Source organism: Lagopus leucura, unplaced genomic scaffold, assembly GCF_019238085.1.
Source record: "Lagopus leucura isolate 7727_CA_CO unplaced genomic scaffold, USGS_WTPT01 Super-Scaffold_739, whole genome shotgun sequence".
In the NCBI taxonomy this organism is placed as follows: domain Eukaryota; kingdom Metazoa; phylum Chordata; class Aves; order Galliformes; family Phasianidae; genus Lagopus; species Lagopus leucura.
In genome coordinates this window covers 14,047,032-14,063,393 of record NW_024962255.1, presented here as the reverse complement: position 1 = coordinate 14,063,393, position 16,362 = coordinate 14,047,032, and the positions used below count along the sequence as shown (strand labels likewise).

The 16,362-nt window shown below is 40.6% G+C and overlaps 1 long non-coding RNA gene across 1 annotated transcript in view; it reads left to right on the top strand.

Moving 5' to 3' along the window:
* The first annotated feature begins 4,267 nt into the window (after positions 1-4,267).
* The window catches only part of LOC122175390, an 85,276-nt gene continuing 73,181 nt past the window's right edge, over positions 4,268-16,362 (top strand). Inside the window, exon 1 of the long non-coding RNA XR_006177398.1 lies at positions 4,268-4,316. This is a non-coding gene — a long non-coding RNA (uncharacterized LOC122175390). The remainder of the gene's footprint in view (positions 4,317-16,362) is intronic.

Here is a 16,362-nt window from a genome sequence, read left to right as displayed (position 1 = left end):
TATATGAGGAAGGACAAACTGAATGCTATAGCAAGCGGGTCATTTTATAAATTCAGTACTTGTGGCCCTCTCCCTTTCAGAACACATGATGCTATTTCTTGGAAACATTAGTCTTAAAAAACTATTGTCAAGTAAATAAGCCTTGTGTTTCTCACAGCCTTCATGTCTGTGTAGTCTGGGTTTAATTTTCTGTTAAGTACAGGCAGTGTTGGGGGGGAGGACTAAGTTTGAAGTTCTAATGTAGTCAGGCTGGAATCTGTCACTCAGCTTATTGCATGTTGATGACTCAGTGCAGTTTCAGCTGTAAGCAGACCATGATTTATGGACACCAAGTGAACTCCTGCGGCAAAAACCAGCCATGAGATCAGAGCAGCAATAGGGCCCTTTTTTGGCAGGAGACAGCGCCTGCATTTTTCTCATTCATGCCAAACTGCTTTGCACGGCAATTAGCTCTGTCCTCATTTAGTCTCCAGTCCCAAAGGGTAATGAAAGTCATATATCATCTTCAAGGCTGCTAATTATCCAGCTCAGTTACAGGTAGGCTTTGTAACTGTGAGAAGGGCCTGTCTGCTTGATATTTATTGCTCTTCCAATAAGCAAGCAAAGGAGAAGGGGGGAAAAACTTTCTTGAAAGCTTGCCCATACCCCTTGCCTCAGATCCTTGACATACCTTTTGCAAGTGTGCTAGTCAAAGGGGAAATGTCTTCATCCCACATATCCATTTTTCATGCTGTAACTAAACATTCAGCAAGAACAGAGAGCAAGTGCTTGAAACATGAGAGAACATATATTTGGGGTGAGCTTGTTTCCAGTTGTTTGCTTGTGGAAAGGCAATCCACTGAATACGCCGTCATGAAAACAGGAAGAGCCATAAGAAAGAATGAAAAAATCTGTTCTTGTCTTTTTCTTCTCAGCCCTTCAGTGCACACCAGAGCTACGTGTTTAGAAAGCAGTAGGGTTAAAGATCTGTGATAGTTCTCCTGAAGATGTGTTAGCAGAAGCCTAGAACTCCTGGTCTGAACCCTCTCACTGTTAGTCCTGACATAAAATTGATCTCTCTAGGCAGAATTTGAGACCTGCCTAACCTTCTGTAACAGACAGGCAATTTGAGCAATCTTTTCCTGTTATTAATGTAGTGGCTAAACTAATTGTCCAGGTACCTGAGACCCTGTATTGTTGAGAAATGAGCTTCTTCCCAAATGTGGATGTTGTGTACAAAGGCAGCCACCAGGGTAAGCATGTGGAAAGGGGGAGCCGGGGCAGAAGCATTCAGCAAAGCTCAGCAAACAGAGCTTCAGCTGGCACCTGCACCTGGAGGTACTGTGGGCAGGAGGCACGGAGCTGCTACTTGTGTGTGTGCACCAGGAGCAGTATGCGACTGTGCTGGTAGAAGATACGCAGACATGCTGAGCAGAGAGAATGCTGCCAGGCGCACAGCTTTCAGGTTGGGAGCTGCAGTGCAGCGTGGTGGGAGTTCTTCCATCCTCACAGCTTTGAACTGCAGTGTGGCATTGGGAGGGGCTCGGTGCAGCTCTAGTGCCTCTAGGCATCTGCTGGGTGCATCCAGGCCTCATCTTCACTTCTATCAGCACTCAGAGGGCGGGGGTGGGAAAGAAGGGGAAGAAGTTCCTTATTCTTACAATTTCTTTTCCTGTGTGAAAATGGAGGATCGGTTTTTGTGATCAGATGGGATTTTATTTTTCTTCATGCTGAGGATGGCTGAGTGCCTTGCAGGAACTGCTTTCACAATCTCCTTGGCCTGGAGGAAGCACTAGAAAGCTGGTGGAGATCCAGGTAGTTCAGATAACAAGATTCGGAGTATTGCAAACAAGAAGGAGCTTATCTGTTTTGTATTGGCAAGATCCCTTAGCTGAGTGCAGATTCACACAGGTTCTGGAACTGCCGTGTAAACCTTGGGTTATTTGCAACGTCTTTCCTAAATTTCCAAACTTGCTAACTTAAACTTCCTGTAACTACATTTCAAGAGCTCTCACCTCACCCTTCTTGGAAATACATATCCATGCAGCTCCTTACAGTGGTAGGAACTGCCTCTGTATATCCTATTGCAGAGCAGCGCTGGTGCCTGCCTCCCTCTCTTTTGCAGGATCAAGAGTTCCTTGCTGGAGCTTTGATGGGTAGGGCAGTGAATTAGATAGAAGTCGCCATCCTGAACCAGAGTGGTGATCTATCTCATCTGATATCTTGGCACTTATAATGAATAGTGCTAACTGCTACAGAGGAAGCTGTCCCTTTTCCTCCTATAATTTAATTCTTTCTTGAAAAAGGGTTTTAATTAGTCTTTTCCCTCAATAATAAGTATTTCGGCTTCTAAAAAAAGTTAGTTTAGCACTCTCAATTCTGCAGTTCCATAGATTTTTCTTTTTACACTTCTTAGTGTTTGTCTGCAGTCTTCCCTCTGGAATTAGCAGAATGAGAGATGCAAAGCAGGAACAAACAAATGTTAAAGACTTAATCCAAATCCTGCTGAAGCCACTAGTGTATTGCCTGTTTAAGCATTTGGTTTAGATCTGTCTCCTAAGCCAGCTTTTCATGTAATACTAATTAGCATTACACCAAAATTAAATATTGTTTTGGAAGTAGTATTCTCTGAGAAGATGAGAAAGTAATGAAAAATGAATGTTCAAGCCTTACAGTTCTCTGTCTGCAAAACCTGCTCTTCAAATTTATTTCATTTAATTTTCCCACTTATTGTCTCATTTCTTGAAAAAAAAAACCATTTGTCTGACTTATCTGTTGCCTTTTGTACTAGCAAGAACCTTATCACTAAGGTAGGTATACCTCAAATACTTACAAATTATCAGTAATGTAATTTGTTCTTGTGCAGCAAATAACATGGAAACAAATTGGCTTTTTGCTTCTTTTTATGGCCAAAAATGGGTGATACCTGAGGGACAGTTTTGTACCAGCCAGTGACTGTTTTTCTACACCAGTGAAAGGTGCTGAAAGGGTAAGTGTCTGTACCCTGTCCTTGCCCTATCTCAGCAGCAGCAGCACCATCCAGCTGTGCAAGCAGCTGCACAGGGAGAGGATGTGGCACACAGCTGAAGTGTGGAGCTTTGCTTTTTGCCACATCCTGTGGAGGAGAGGCAGGGGAGATGGAGGAAGGGTGGAAAAGATAGGAATCTTTCCATTCCAATAGCTTTTCACAGTTCAGCTAGATGAAGCTGACCATCAAAGAATATCCTTACTGTACATCTGTATTCTTTCTGTTTAGGCCCCAGTTTGTTAGGTGGCTTCTTCAGCAGTTGAAATTATATATATAGAAATGCATGCAAGCAATTAGCATTAAAAAAGGCACCTTTTTTTTTTTTTTTTTTTATTTTTAATCCCATCCAATTGAACAGTTACGTCTTCTGTGCAAACACTGGTGCTGTTTTATGTTCCCAGTGAGCCTGATTGATGCAGCTGCAAACAGAAACTGAGTCTATCATTGGCACTGTGTGCTTTTGATCCAGCATACATAGGGATGTTATGAAAAGGTATGCTGAAGGAGTATTTCTAAACAGGTTTCATTAGGAAATAGGTGTGGCTGAGAGGCAACGTCAGCAGAGTCTGAGAAAGATATGAATATCAAAGTCTTAAGTCAAGTTCTACCTCAAAGCCCTCACCTTTGTTGCATGGACGCTATACACGATTCAGCTGCTACCTAATTAATGCGAAAAAAAAACCCAACCCAACTCACCAGAAAATACTAAATGTTTTAAAAATCTCTAAATGCCGTCACTCATGAGATAGTTTTACTCTTCCCTTTCAAATAAAGCTGAAAAAGAAGAATATAGGGAAAATTCCATTTGTTGCTGTTGAATTAGGGATCTTCAAAACAATTCAAGGACATGAGTAGGTTAAAGTGTCTCAGGAACGTTGTTCTGCTCGTTCTCTGTGGGAAGCAAGCCTATGTGAGCCACAGCTCATGTTTCCTCCTTGCTCTAAGCCTCTGGGTTCAACAGGTGGACTGCAGGGCTAACCCAAAGAGCTCCCAGAAAATTACTTGATGTTGTGTGAAAATTTGCTCAGGTCTTAAAAGCATTTGAAGTAAAAATTCTGTGTATAAAATGGTCAGGAAGGATACATGTGATAAGGAAAAATCAGGACAGTAAGGGTCTTTTGTGTGAAGTACAAGAAGGGGGAGGACATGATGGAATCGCTTCCTTCTTCTGACCAAGATGATTTTTTTCTTTTTGAACTTATATTTCTGGGCTCCCACTAAGCATATTGTTTCTCTTCCCTTTTGTAACAGAGAATCATTATGAATTTGGCCAGCCTCATCAGGAAAGGCATCAAACAGATCTTGTCTGGTAAGTGTTATTATCATTGTCAGGAATCACCAAACCTTTGGCATACGTATGTGGGGAAGGGGTGAGGAGGAATATTTTATTCAGTTTCTTCTTATATATATTCTGCTCTGTATATTTCTTATAGTGGTCATTTTTCTAATTAATCATCTGCATGTCATTCTGTTTTATGCCAGAGCAAGCAAGGTCGAGGAGATTCACTATGTGCATAGAGCAAAAGCTGCTAAGGTTTGCAGTGTTATTTAGCTCTTTAGGTTGTTTGTTCTTCATTTCATAATGAAGTCTTTAACAGCATCTTGTGCAGATAAACTGTAGCCTCATGAAAGGCAGCATTGGAACAGAGGGCTGTAGCTAATGATTTGTATTTTCATCTTCCCTCTATATATGTAAGAGGACTTGAAAAAGAAAAAACATATAACTCAAGCTAAAATTTTTTTCAAAAAGTCATTGTAGGTAGCACAAAGGTAGATTGCTGACAGTGCTGCTGACGAAACAGTCATGACCTTTTGTGGGAAAAGCTAGCTGCTTTGTGAACTTCCATTAGATTCCAAGGAGCAATACGCAGTAGCTGGCTAGAATCAGTGAATTAAACAGTGGTTTCTTTCATGCTGATTCCACATTAGTGAGTCTTTAAGTCAGTAATGGAAGGCTTCTCCTCAAAATAATATTGTGCATCTCAGCCAGGCTATGGTATCTGTTGTTTTGATTCTCTTTGTCCAAAAGAAATCAGAGTTACCATCCCTGGGCTCCTCAACTAGAACGTACAGAACGTGCTGGTGCCTCTGTGTCTTTCCTGCTTTGGGAATGCTGACAGACTCACGATGGTCAGTAAAGGCCAAACGTGTTTGAGCTGTTTGAGAAAGCTTCCTGAGTATGAAAGATGTAGGTGGTTGTTTAACATGATTACTGTTCTGCTCAGAGTGTTTGAGGCTATTCCTGTCAAGAGTCATACTGATTCTGTAGTTAGTAACACCAAGAAAGTAAGTGTGGCCATATGTAATTCTTACCTAATTAGTGTCTGTAGGATATATTTCTACATGATTAATTAACCTGCTTATTGAGCAAGAAGTGTTTCATTTACTAATACAGTAAACAAATTGCTGATTTACCTGTGTTTAATGAAACATCAGTTATAGTGTTTGTTTTTAGATTCAAAAATTAATTATTACATTGAGCAAGTATATTCTATCTTGCTTCAAATATCTATTCTCATATTTATATGGCTTTCAGTCTCCAAGCCAAGGCAACTATCCAGTTGTTCTCACTTGAACCAAAACACTATTTTATTTTAACAAGTCCATTACAGCATATGCCTAATGTATACTATTTCAGTATCTTGTTAAGAAACATAAAAGCAGTGTAACACCTCTAGTTAATTCTTCAAGCAGTGCCATAATATTATATCATAGCTTTGGCCTGTCTATTAGGATCAGATATTGAAGAATTCACTTGTCCCTGTGTATCTGCAGCAGAGAAATTATCACCTGAATTGGGGTATGGCTTGCAGTAGGTGATTGTCCAAAAAGACTGATAATCTTAGGAGCTCTTTGTTTCACTTGCACGACTTCTTTGGTGCACTCCTACCACGATGATTTCTTCTTTTTCTTCTCCAGACAATTCATTTGTGTATGTACTGCAATTGAGACTCTTTGGCAGAGGAATGCAATCAGAGCTTGCCTTCAGCTTTCCATGTGCTTCCCAGAGGCCTCTGTGCCTTGCAGGCAAAATACCTTTTGTGCTTATTGCTGATACAGATATTTTCAGCCTATTTATGAATATATCAACACTGTAAGTACTGAGACACCCAGGCTGGCTCAGCATGAATGGTCTGGAACTAGGAATGGTGAGAAAGACAGCAGACTTATCCACGCTCATTTTGCAGAATACTGCTCAGTCTGAGAAACAGCATGGTTGTGCAAACACAGCAATACGACCTCTGGATGTGAGCTCTTATTTCTGCACATCATCACATGGTCCAATCAACTATTCAGTCTGCAATCTGGAGCCAGATCCTCAAGTGCTCAGTGAGGTAAATTCTCACTGATGTCTGGCAGAAGGAGAGTGTAATTCTGTTCAAAGACTCCAAATATGCAGTAGCAGTTGTGGATTGTCAAATCCAGCATAGGATTATACCCCACATCATATGCTTCAGCACTTTTATACAGACTATGTCTAAGTTAATTTTTAATTAGCTCATTATACAGATAGAAGATCTGCTCATCTTAGGTTTCATGACCACAACTTTGCCTACAGGTCTCTTTATCAGACAGTTGGATGATGCCAGGACCAAACTGGAGATGGAAGTGCTCAGACCCTGCAGCAATGAGACTAATATTAAAAGTCCTGATAGTATCAGACACCACCCTCTATTATATCACAATTTCATTTCCATCTTCATGCTCAACTTTGTTATAATAAAGAGCTTGTAGAGGTTCTTGACTGCTGGAAAACCTAGATGCCAAAGAGAGCTGAAGCTATTCAACTATGTATAATGGTACATAATACCCACAACCTCCTCACAGGTTTTGATGATTGAATGCAAGTTCAGCCCACCCAAAGTGATTCTTAATGAATTGTTGGTCAACAGGTTGCTAAACACAGATATTCTCCATCTTCTGGTTGAAGATTTTGTAGACATACATGTATAATGAGACGTGACAGCACTGGTTGCCTGTAATGGCATTATCTGCTTTGGAAATCCTTTCTCTCCTCTGTTAACAACATGTCTGCTGCTGTGAGATGCACTGCCTACATATGTAACTTGAAGCATGAATAGATAGGGCTGAGGAATTACTAGCTTTACAGACCTGGAATTAAGGTATACACAAAGTGATTTCTTTGGGTTTGTGCAGGACATCTGTGGCACAGTTAGGAACAGACCAACTCACCTAAGATCTTAATCAGAGCCCACCCTTACCCACATACTACCTGTATGTTAGTAGTCTTTGTAAGATCCTTTCAGTCCCATTGAGAAATTCTCCCTGGAGCTTCCAGTCCTCTCTAGTGTGAAAAACTAGTAACAGCTACAATGAGATTATTTAGAAGCTTTGTTTTTTCCTTTCTGTTTCCTTCCATTTGCTATCTGAAATATCATCAGAAAATTAATTTCCATGAGATCAGAGTAGATCTGGAAGTTTCATATGTGTCAATAGAACTTTTTAAGAATAGCTGCACCACAGTAGGCTACTTGCTTCAGTCTGATCAGATGGAATAACAGGCTGTCAACTTAGCTTGACACAAACTGTAAACTTGACTCAAAAATTCTTGTGAAAAAGAATTGTGGTTTCTTGTTTAAGGTACAGCAAATCTTTTTGAAGAGATACTCAATCCCAGTGTAATTGCTGTTAAATCCTGCTCTTGGCTTGTGTGCAACCATTCCACAGCCTCAGTGACAGGAGGTAATCCAACTGCAAAGACTCCTTAAGTGATTGTCCAGCCGTTCGCACCTCTGGAATTTCATAATAAATTGAATCAACTGAGCATGGTGGGGAGGTGGAGGCTGGACATTGAACAGATCTGAATGAGTGGTGAAACCAATGACTCATCTCAGTGTCTCATTTCATTTCTATTCAGATTGTTTATCTAGGAAGAAAAGGGTAGGGAATGTGTAAGGATATATGTGTTTATTTAAATATGTAGTTGGGAGCTAATTCCTAGGTTTTGCTGTGAAGCAGTGGAAGAGACTGATTTTCTATAGGAACATTGTTAATTTATTTATTTTAATGATGTTTCTTGGTTTTTGTTTTATGTGTAACAGAGGAAAATAGTGACTTTTTTGAAGTCATCTGTCTGAAATCCTTCATTGCTATTGATTTCCATTCGACCCTTTCCAGCTTCTCTATGTGTTGACGGCATTCAAGGGCCAAAGCTTTGTGATATATTTGCTGTGGTTTAATCAGTGCTTCACCTCTCCTCTAGTTCCCCATTGTGATGAGCCTGAGGATGAAATAAAGCTGCACTGAAGCATTTCAATATCCTATTTTGCTACAGACTCGCATTAAATTTGCTATTCTCTTTGAAATCAGCAGAAAAACCCTGACTGACATCAACTGAGGATCTGGTTCTGTGTTTCTGACAACATTACTCCTTTTCTGGTATACCGGTCCCTGTGGCCACTGAAAGTGAAGAGAAGCTTTCTCTGAGGCAGTTTCTCTGAGGTTGTGAATGCTAAGAGCTCTTATAATTCACCCTCTCACCAGCCTGGTCTCCCCATCCCCTGCTCTTGTTGACTTGTTCTAGCCCGCTAGTGCCAATGCCACCATGTCACTGCAAAGCTCGTCTGTGCTGAATTGTCAGTAAGCATAAGAGCAGGCAGATGAAAGTAACTGTTGGGTGTGAATGGGGAGTAAGGAAATATTTTGCTTCCTAAGAATGCAAATGTTCTCTGAATGGATCTGGCTATTCCCTGAATATAGATGTTGCGGAAGATTTTCTGTAAGAGACAGGCCTCCTGTTTAGCATCCTGCGTCCAAAAATAACTTGTGCCTGATCTTTCAAAACCCTCTGTAGCCTACCTTGCCAGTTATATGTTGCTGAGTAGGAGGGTTGAGAGGATTATTTCAGCTGTGGCAATCAGTTTACACCTTGAACCACAAGATCGGATTACTTTTGGTATTTAATTTTGAAATATTTCCCCCAGATGCACTGTACCTTTGCATGTTTCCTGGATGAATTTCATTTATTTCCTGCTCTTATTTCTAAGCTTTCCTAGGTCCTCTGTATTATTTCTCTGTCTTCAGGTATGTTTGCAACACATCCTAATTTCATATAGTCTGCAAATTTAATTATTGTCTCAGCTCTTCATATTACCTGATCAGTGGTTTTAAAATATTACTGAAATATAACAAATGCCTGAGTTTCACTCACAAATTTCCCAAGGAACAGTACCCTCAAAGCATATAGTATAGGACTGTTGGGGAAGTGTTATATGTTTAGTTTCTGTGACACTATGGATGTGCGTAAGACCACTTGCGAAAAATGGGTGGCATCAATTTATGCTTTCTTTGCTATGAAAAGCTTTCTCAGCAGAGCCATGGTTGTACAACTGAACATCTGAGTTTTTGTGGAAAGCCTCTAGCAAACGTGAATTCAAAGCTGTCATAAACATACTTTGTGACATAGGTGAAAAATAAAGACTACAGTAGGAAAAGAAAACTCAGTCTAAACAAGCCTGATATTTCTTTTAATGAGTGGGACTAGTGAAAGAAGTAATAAAGAAAGAAGTCCAAGGGCAGTGTTTCGCAGTGCCGTAAAATGGTGTTTTGAACTTGATTTATAATAACTGGAAATCAAGGAGCTGAGAAGGAAGAGCGTGAAAAGAGAAAAATATTTGAAATGGCCATTGAAACAAAGGAATAAGAAAGATGTGAGACAAAAAAAAAAGATACGTTGATACAGCTGAGGCAGCAGATGACTAATGTATGAACTCTGAGAAACAGAATAAAGGAAAGGCTGAATTTTTAAAGTTTTTAGACCCAGTTTTCCAGTCGCATCTAAATAAACATAGTTAAATATTTCAGATGACTTTTCATTAAATGATTTACTAACATGTAAATATCGTACATAAATTCAATTTTTATAAATTTATCCTCAGAGATTAGTAAGAAAATGTTTTGTTGTTTTTTTTCCTGGAAGTTCCTTATGCAACCTGTTACTGCTTCTTGTAAGCTCGTGGTTTGTGAAGATTATTTCATTCTCTCGTTGACTTTGGTGGGGACTCCTAACTGGGCTGACATGTAGGTATGATTTTATTGATCGTTCTTATGCCTCTGATTGCCTAGATCCTTGTTATGTATGAAAGAACAGAACGATAGATTTTTCTTACTGTTTGTTGGGTTGTTTTTTGTTTCTTTGTTTGTTCTTACACAATACAAGCTATATCTTGCATTCAGAGAGGAATTTTTGTTATGTGGATTTTAGATTGCTTTTTCCAATAATGCAAAAGCTATATCCCCAGGATCATATTTTTCAATTACTTTTGCTTCATATTTTAGGTACTTTATTGGGCCTAATTATGAACCAGGTGCAGAGCGCTGAGCAAGCATGAAGCTGTACTTAGGAATCAGGTTTATTGGAGGGGGAACAGAAGGGAAAGGAGGTCGGCTTACAGTTCACATGGAAAGTGTGTGTGTTGGAGAAGGACAGAACAGGACCCCATCTGTAAATGAATGGCGTGCCCTCACTAGGCTACAGTCCAGTGAAAAAGAAATGGCTCAATGCAGTTGTCTGGGAACTTCACTTATTAGGCAATTTTAATATAGCTGTAACAAGCTCCCTTTAAGCCAGACCTTGGGTAAGGCCTTAGAAATGCTCAGCTGTGCCATGTGGCTTGTAACAAATATCACAAAGTATTGATTTATTCCATAACCACTCCCTGCCATGTGTTATGTAAATAACAGGGTTTGATAGAGTGTGTGGCTCATCGTGCTGTAATGCATAGGTCCTGGGGAGGTCTACAGCAAAAGATGAAAGGCCAAGTGCCTCCAGTTGTCCTCAGGATGTGTGCATGACACTGCAGCTGCACGCCCGTTCACCAAGCCCTTCCCTTCTGAGTGCGTTTTATGATGATGATTTTAATATTTTATCTTGTTCTGATCTGGGCGGGTGTAATCTTCTAATTACATAACTTTCAATTTTCTCAGGTTGAATTCATGTTTAACAGCGTTAGTAATTCTCCACTGGAAAAACTAAATTCACAGCGCTTTCATTGCATATGCTCATATCTCTGCAGATTTAACCTACAAAAATACACAGTCTGAAAACACAACTAATTGTACTTCAGCTTGTAGGTTACCGAGCAGCCTCGTTCTGTTTTCCCACAGCCAGGAGAAGGCCTCAAGGCCAAAATGTCACCTCAGATTTCTTTTGATCTCAACTTATATTTTATTAACCCTTTTAACTTCACTGAGGGTATGCAAGGAAACATGTATATTTTCTTTCATATAAAACTAGCATTGTCCTTACATCTTGTGTGCAAATGTATGGACGGTTTTTCATACAAAGGATTATTTAGATGTAATCTATATGCTTTGTGAGTTACAGATAAGAAGGGGTAGGCAGCATTTATACTGCAGTGTTTATGATTTATTCCCCTTTTATTTTCTCTCTTTAACTCCATCCAAAATATTTCTGAGTCTTAGTGAAATATAATACTACAAGCCTTTAAGGGCACTTTTTCATCTCACAATTGCAAAGTGCTTTTCAGGGCTTAATTAAATTTTACAGCACACCTCTCAGGTGAGCATAATTTGAATTCATCCATTCCTGTCTGTGAGGAAACTGAGGCAGGGAGTGGTGATTAACTTGGGGCTATACACCAAATAAAATGTCAAAGTGAGAATGATGGGGTCCAGGAGATCTGATTAGTATCATATAAATCCAGTGTAAATTGGCTCTTAAAGATTTTACCAACAGACAATACAAATGATGGCTTCCTGATCTAACAGAGGAGCCAAATACTTTCTCTAGGTTCTTCCTTTCCACAGCCTTTGTGATAACTGACTGGCTTATGCCTCAGTCTGCTTTTAGGGCTGCTCAGATCTTTGAGTATGCCAGTGTTTGTGCAGTCATTCCACACGATCATAAGAGAGCAAAAAGATGGTTGCAATCTAATGCAGTCTTTTTCTCAGTATGGCATAAGCCATCTGCTCTGCCCACTGACAGTCTTGTTGGGATGGGATCTGAATGCATCCATCAACTCCTAAAGTCATAGTATTCCACAACATAAACTCTGTAATAGTAGCTGCAAAAAACAAGGACTCCTTGCCTAGTTAAGAAGGCAAAGGAGAATGTTTTCATCCTTTTCTTCAGTAAGAGGTACTGAAAGCAGTCTGCCCTCTTCTGCAGAAATGTGGGAGAAAGCTGCTGGGAAATCTGAAGGCATGTCTTCCCAAGATGCTTTATAGATTCAGTCCCCAGCACCCAGTAACCAAACACAGTTACTGGTGATGCTATAGGAGGCCATAAAGCATCATTCTGGAGTAGGGTGGAAAAGTGGAAAGATACTTGCTGAGCCTTCAGTGATCATGGTTGAAAATCATACCCACTTTTATGAGAGCCTGACTGTGACAAGACTGTAGCTCTGCAAGTGTCACATGGATTCTAACTCCCTATTTGTGCTCCTATCTGTAGGAGGGACAGCTGGGAGTGCCCTTGCCTTTGTGCTGGCCACTGTGGTGAGAAAAGATCTCCAGATGCAAGATAGACTCACAATAAGCAAAGCAGTATTTTTAATGAGTTGGGGAATGCAACGTAGGGAAATCAGTGGTGTGAATTAACTTAGGATTCTCTCAGCGAAGAAGCCAGAGTTTGAGTGATGTCCCTCTGTTGCAAGAAACCAGCCTCAGCTCACGCCAAGCAAGCATGACTGCCTTTGGGTTTTGCAGAGCCTACTCACAGTGTCTGACTCCAGTCCCTCCAGGTAGTCTACACAATGTGTTAACACATAATACTATTGGTGTGCTGTAAGGAAGTCAGTCGGTAGCCACTAGGCAAGTATAGCAGGGGCAAAGAGAAATTTTCTTTTATGACACTGCCAAACTGGTCTCTTAAAAAGAACTTGTTTGAAAGTGAAATGTCTCCTCACAGTCCTGCAGAGACTGATCTTCTGCTGCTATTTTTATGAAACTGGCACGTCACTGCTTAACTCTTCATCAGAATAACATAATCAGAGTGCAAATGAGGCCATGTAATTGCTGAACAGTGTTTCCTACTTGCTGTTGATCATCTTTCTAATACCTTTCTTTTCTCCTTCACGTTGACCTAACAGTGAATTCAGCAGCTGTGGCCACGTGCACAGGACATAGTTTGACAGCAGCAGGAGTCAGCTGACAGATTCTGGAATGCATTATTCCAGCACTGTTGTTTGGGTCTGTAGCTGGCTCTCCTATCACTGCATTGAAGGACTAGGTTCTGTCAACTTTTCACCGTCTTTTCCCTATGGTAACACTGCAGAGGGACCTTAAAGTATGTGTAGGAAAATCAGCCTTGGGAACAGGCTTTACCTCAGGGTTAGAAACCCAGCTTTTTTTAATTTACAAGTGCTTGGTTGTGTGTAAATCTGTTTTGCTGCCCTAACTTCACATCAAAGCATTTGAGCTGTGCTGTGCTTGAGAACAACAGTGCATATTTGTCATTGCATAAGTAAAGCAGATCTACCTTAGGGAATATGGAGACAAAGACCTGAACATGGCACACCTCAGACAATTTGCTACTAATTTCAGTGACAGAAGGTCTTTTCAGATTATTAGCATTCCTCCAGATTAAACCACTGCAATAAACACCATTTGCAACCTCACTTGTGTCTGAGGCTACTTCACAAGGATGCACACGCTCCTTTGAATCTTCTGTGTGGGGCTCCAAGTAATGACTTGGGAGACTCAAACCCAGAGGGAAGAAGAACAGAAAGTGCCCAGGAGCCTAATTCACCTCATAGAAAACAGACCATGCCTATTGACCCAACCCCATAAAGCCCTAAGCCATCAGGAGAGCCGTGGCAAGGAGTCGTGTACTGGGATAAATTCTTGCCAATTCCAAGCTGAGCAACAAGCAAGGGGAATTGCCCATGAGTGGAGAGAGAGAGCATCCTCAAGATTAGAATGCATCGCCATACTGCTGTGAGAATTATTCCAGAGGGGTGTTTAGTTTTCAGGAGGATTATCTGTACCTTTCATTTGTCCTTTTAAGATTATTTTTGCCCCATAAAAGAATTTAAGAAATGGCAGACCAAGGCACAGGAACATACTAAAAGAAGAAAGCACAGGTTATGGAAAGAAAAGAGATCCTATCTGTTTTATTGAATGATCCTAGAATACCATAACAAGGGGATGGTCTCATGCTTAATCATCTCACTCTTACAAGTGAAAAAGATCCTTGACAACAGAATGCACTGATATGAATATGAGTTGGGGAAGGAAAAACCTAAGGAACAAAATAAGCATAAAACGTAAACAGAATTCTACCAAGAGTATTTGTAGTGACAGATGCTTTTGTAGATAGGGCAAAAAATATATTCCTTTCTCCTAAAGGGAAATAGGTGGAAGTCCATCAAATAAACTTTGTCCTGGCATATTTTATTTTTGCATGGAGGAAAAGGAAAAGATCTTTTTTGATGTAGGTGGTTGGTTTTGTTTTTTGTTTTCTTTTTCTTCTGTATTTTTGCCTTCCATACACTTTTTTTTCCCTTTCTGCCAAACCAGAAATAAAAACCTGGGAAGATTAGCCAGGCAAAAGAAGGGGAAAAAAAAAAAAGAAAAAAAAAAAAAAAGAAGGGGGGGGGGGGGGGGGGGGAAAGAAAAAAAAAGAAAAAAAAAGGTTACTCTGAGTATCAGAGAGGGGGCTAATTGTCAAGGTTATATCTCCAAAGATGATTGATGTGAGGCTTGGTTTTTCTGTCAGCCTGTCACAAAGCAGGAATGTTTAATGTTCTCATTATTGGTTACGCTGTTGTGTATATTTCTCTGTCAGCACTGCGGACCCATCTGAACTGCCAAGGCACTTCAAAGCCCTGCAGGTCATTTATCATCCTCCTGACGCTGCGAATGTTCAGCCTCAGCTGAGTGCCAGGGATTTGTTATGACTTGAGAGCCAGCTGACAGACAGGTCTGCTGCAAAAAGGATTCCTTTTTGTCACACTGTGAAAACATCAATGTTCCTATAATGGCCTACAACTGTCAAAGGGGACTGCCACCTGACAGTTGTGTGGTCTCACTAATTTGCAGCCCAGTGACTTGTTTCCTTGAGTTTAGATTCAGTTACGGTGTCACATGCAAACAGGTCACCATCTGTCGTCCTGTGCCAGGGGGCACATGGTAGGGGGTGGAGAGAGAGGAGGGAAGGAGAGATGAGGAAAAGATGAAGTGGCAAACTGGGGGGAGGGAGATGCAAGGGAAAAATAAAAATGGCTATGCAAATGAAAGCCACGTCTTTATTTCAGATTCCCGTTTCCTGAACATTTCTAGCCTAACGCAATGTGAATCTCTGAAAGTTGTGATGAAAATCAAGGCAGGGAAAGAAAAGACCTTGCGAACAGCCAGAGCTAGTGAGAGAGAGGGGGAGAGAGAGAAATATCAGGGCTTTGTTTCCTTTCCCAGGCCATGACATGATTAATCGTTTTCTTCTGATCTAATTTTGGAACATGAAAAACAGCACATTTGTCTTGAAGAAAAATGATGTGCCGTACTGCGCAGATGGAAATTTCGAGCAATGAAAAAGATTAAAGTGAAATTCCACTCCTTAGACCTAATCATGAGTTGTAGATTATTCTGTCGTTCTAACCAGATGGTAGGCTTGATTCCACAACCCCCTTCTTATATTAATGAATACTAGACTGTTATATTTGACTTAGGTAAGTGAAATGTCTATCAAGCCTAATGGACTGCCAGCCAGCATAACACATGTTGTACCACTGAGGGTCCTTGCTGCATTTTTCATGTTTTATACTAATGTAGAACATTTTGTTTCCTACTGTTTTCCATCATTGTCACTGTTTGCTAAATATTTTCACATGTAGGGGGAAAAAAGTAAAAAACTTGTGTCCAGAGCTAATTTCCTCACGTTGGTCGCAGCTATAATTCTACAAGTAAAACAGTCACCCGAAGCAATGCATACAAGAACTCAATAGTAACTTGATTAAGTTCCCAGTCAACAAGACTGCACTAGGCTGTATGTTAACAAACCTAATTATAGGCAGCATGGTGATAAATTGTGCAGGGTGCGTGTAGCACATCTCTGAGGTCATGTCTCGAAAAGAAGTTTTGCCCCAGGGGACAGGGATGGGGTGTCATTTCTAAATAAAGTAAACACAGGTTCACTGATGTTTCCCATTGGGTTACCTTCCGCTTTCTGACAAATGTTATTCTCACAGGGGTGTCCCAGGAGATCCTCACGGGAACATAAGAATGAAGGAATAGAGGAGTGAGAGGCTGGGGGATTCTCATTAACCTTTCCAACTGTGCAGTCCTGTGACTGTCATGGCATTTCTACCACGTCTGGGCTTGCCAGAGTCATGGGTGTGGATAATCATACACTAGGATGGATGCCGCCACTTGTG